This window comes from Takifugu flavidus, chromosome 3 (genome assembly GCF_003711565.1).
Source record: "Takifugu flavidus isolate HTHZ2018 chromosome 3, ASM371156v2, whole genome shotgun sequence".
Lineage (NCBI taxonomy): Eukaryota > Metazoa > Chordata > Actinopteri > Tetraodontiformes > Tetraodontidae > Takifugu > Takifugu flavidus.
Window position 1 is genome coordinate 17,656,691 of NC_079522.1, and position 4,436 is coordinate 17,661,126.

Genomic DNA, 4,436 nt, shown 5'->3' on the forward strand with positions numbered 1-4,436 from the left:
ATCCGGTTGCGGCTTTTCACAATAATGGTAAATAAGCTGGTTGGGTTTCACCAGACGATTTCCTTTCCAGGTTCATCTTTCAGCTTCCGGTAAATCTTGACCTGACTACGTGTAAATTGATACACCTGGAAAAGACAAACACACTGCGTGTTGACGCTATGGAGCCAATGAAATTGGAGCTATAGAGGGGATTTACCCAATAAAGTGTGAGGAATCGAGAATGGGTGCGGCGATCGAAAAACTCGTGTTTATATTAAAAATAGATTTTAAGGATAAACTACAACTACTGGTTATCTTAACCTGATAACACGCGTAATAAGTATGGATGCAATACGCTGTCCCAGTTATTGGTTACTACTGTCAGAATCAAATCAATTGGAATTGTTATTTTCTGATTTTTTTCTGACATTTTGAATTTTAACATAAATCTATCTAAAAACAATTCTCCTCTCCTCTCCCCTCCTCTCCTCTCCCCTCTCTCTCTATCCATCAAGGTATCGCCACCTTTATAGCTGTACGCTGACCTACTGACCTCTGACCCCGTGGACCCACTCAACTCTACCTGCAGTTTACTATAATTAATATAATTAATGTATTTGCATGATCTCTGCCTATTCTCTCTACCTGTCCTCCCCCTTCTCCTCTCTTTCTATCCAGCCCCCCATCAGCAGGAGGGTCCCCCTACATGAGCCTGGTCCTGCTCAAGGTTTCTTCCTGTTAAAGGGGAGTTCTTCCTTGCCACTGTTGCTTGTTGGGGGTCAGGCCCTGGGATTCTGTAAATCTCCTAGAGACAATTTTGATTGCAACAGACACTATATAAATAAAGATTGACTGATTGACTACTGGGGTGTAAAGGAAAGGTTAAATGCAGAGGTCAAATACACTGTCATTAATTGGCGTGTGTGCAAATATTTCTTAATCTATGTGTTTGCAGCTCTGTTTGCTTTTGACCTGATTTGCTGATCTTTTCAGTAATGCAGTTGGCCTATCACTTCCACCACATTTTTTAAAAATCTAGTCCTCTGCAACTCATCTCTTCACCAATGAATACTTATTTTATATATTATCATGTTACTTAATGTCTCCCTCATTGTGAACCTTCAATTTTTTTCACATTTTTATAACACAGACAGGTAAGTGTAGATTTGATTCAGTTCAACTTCATTTATGCAGCATCTTTTACAAACACAATTTTTTCTAGACAAAAAAATCCAGAGCCTGACCCCAAACAAGTAACATTGACAAGGAGGCTCGTGTAACACCCCAGAATGCAAAAAATAATGCTCATAACAGCAAATGTGTTGGTATATACAAGAGTCAATGAACAAAACATTTACAATAAGGATATATGTACAAATGATGATAAATTATTATACGCTGAAGGTTGGAAGAGGTTGTATAAAGATGTTACATGTAACTGTTATGTCATGTATAGCTCCCCAGGTAAGTATAGGTCATACTTCCATGCTATACTGGGCTAAAAAACATTCCTTGCATCCACAAATGCAGTGGAACGTATGTCCAAAATGGAGCAGAAACTTAAAAGGCTCAAAACCATTATTTCAAATTGTTTTCACTACATAATTGGGACCATTCAGCATTTTCATTTCCTGATTTGCAAACCTACTTATTACCTAAGTTTAAAGATTTTTTTGTTCAAAGCAGAAATTTGTATTCATGCGGTGACCCGTCTGGGCCGTGAGTCGAATAGAGATGTGTTGGATTTAAAAAGAGGATTTCTTATATTTGCTTCTGCGTCCACAAACTGTGAAGGCATTTGGTTGCCGACCATGATTCGGCTCCAGCTCCTCTAAAGCTGTCTGTCACACGTTCAGAAAAGAATAAAGGGCTTTAGGAGGATTTCAGGCTGAGAGATAAGTTTGTGGGAAGCTCTTCTAATTCACCTGCTTTAGACAGACTTTGAGTAATTACCTTAGTAAAGAATATCTTTCTAATATCAACAAATGAGCTGTATATATTAAGTTTATTACAAAGGAACTTGGTAATCCAACGAAATGATAACTTACTACAATATTCATGAGGAAAATGTCTGTGCACATTATTTAAAAAATCTTATGGGAAAGCCTAAGACAACTAACAAACAGTTTATTAAACACAACTAGAAATCAACATCTAAATTTTTGTTACAAAAGAAAAATATGACCAAGAATTCCATCAGTTGCTGTCAATAAATGTAGAACCTTAATTCCCTTGTATAAAATGTACATTTAAGTGTATTTTTCATGTCAAGTCAAAACTGACAGTTCTTTGTGTCTTTCTAACATGTGTCTTTCAATGTCAATTACAGTAGGATTTAAAGGGGTCCCTTAATATAATAATATCTTCAAATTTAGCGTGGGGACATGTTGCTGTTGGTGGGTGAAGGAAATCACATGGATAAAAGCAATTGGGAGTTTGTTAGTGTGACTATCCACTTTCTACCGAGCAACATGTCCAAAAGATGTTGTTAATTTGGTTGATGTTGCTAAACTAACCACTAGGGGCGGTACTGTACCAACCATTCCCCACGGTCATATCGGAACAAGGCACTTGGTTATTGTACAACAATGATGTGTTAATGATAATGATAGATTGTTTTCTTACCCTCTCTGTACTCACACCTGTATATATGCATTGTGTAGCCTCCCCTTCACCAGGAAGCATTTAAGAAGATGAGATGAGACGAAAGAGACAATTCACATGCAAACTTCCTACAAATTATTTCTTTTGATCTTTCTAACTGGACAAATTTAGGTAGTCTTTCCCACAGAGTAAGAAACAGTAGTTTGACTTTAACTGGCGAAGGAGATATAAATGCGTTCTCCTGAATAAAATCCTTTTCTCTGAAAAGATAGAGGAAATAGATTTGTTGGAGCTGAATCCCTGAAGTACAAACAATTTATAAATGGTATGATTATGATGTTCACTGAGGCAAAAGGTTTATTGACCGGATGTCTTAAATTGCTAACAGTCAGATAAGAGACTCTTTGGAATCATAGCATTTTACCCTTTTTGAGAAAAATAACAGATCCTTCCTGAGAGTTTGCAACGGTCTGCCTGCAGAATTAATGCATTTACCAGTAAATATCAATATTTAGACCATTAAGGTCAAAGCGTGTTCTGGACCAGTAGGCATTCCACGAGCATCATTCCTCAGTGTGTGAACGTGACTCCTCTCTGGCCGTTTTAGTTGCAGCCACTACTATTATCGGTCTCATAAATTCTTCCCCCATCTGCTGAAGTCAGTCATACAGTAATATGAGCATCCAGCTGTGTAATGTGGCTCTTCTAATGGTTTCACCCACACTTTGACCACTGTGCATATCCAGAAGTTCCCATATAATGTGGCCTCCTGGCCAGTGCTGCAGGAGGAGGAGTGGTCCTATCAGGATAATGATGGGAAGACACCAAAAACTGAGAATAGTAATGCTATGAACACTGGTTTCAATTATTTTATGGGAAAATAGCCTGCCAAGTTAACAGTGATGATCATCTTTTATATTTTTCTTGTTTTTTAATGTTTTTGCTGTTGTCCTCATAGTGTATGTTATTATAGTGGTGTGATCAAAGGATGTCTTGATGTGAAGACAGTAAATCTGATGCAAGGCCCAAAGCCTAGAGTTGCTACTATCTGTCCTGAATACTCTAAAAAAAATTGGTTAAACACAAAATCCAGATAGAGCCTCACACTACAAGAAAATCAGTTTGTTTGATACCAAAAACTATACTTCCAATTATCTTGAATGACTGTGAATTATCTTTAAAAAAAAAAAAAAAAAAAAGACCATAAACATTTCTAATGTTAAATATTTGACTTCTTTTTGCATTGGGGCATACTTCAGAACAAATGTTAAGACGTCTTGTGAATCCAGATTAACATAAACACCTTATAGCCACATAGCGATTCTCTCAATGCTACGTTCTCCGCACATTTGTGGATGTGTGTTTATCTCCCCAGGTATTCCAGCACCATCCCAGAGTTCAAAAACATTCACACTATTGGACAGAAGTGGCTCTTAGGAGAGAATGTGTGAATGAATGGGGTGTGCATCCTGTAAATTCCGGGTGACTTATCCAGGGTTGATTTCTGCACCCAGTGGCTGCTATATAGGCTTCAGCAACCCCCATAAATGTAATCAAGAATAACCGCAGATGGGTTTTGTGGACCTGCATGAGATAACAATAAGACAAAACAAACATTTTGTGGACAAAAGCTCTGGAAACATTTTATTTGTTCTTTTCTATTTCCAGTGCCCATTTTCTGGCTGTCGTGTGGCCGTAACAGCTCTATAGATGACAAAATTATACAAAAATGAGTGAAACGCAAAAACATGGTTGTGATTTGAGAGGACACCTCATTTTTTGGAGGTTTTTGGCTCTGTTTATGTTGTCTGTGTAGATTCTCAATCATCCAGGTCATCGTATCCAAGGTAGTT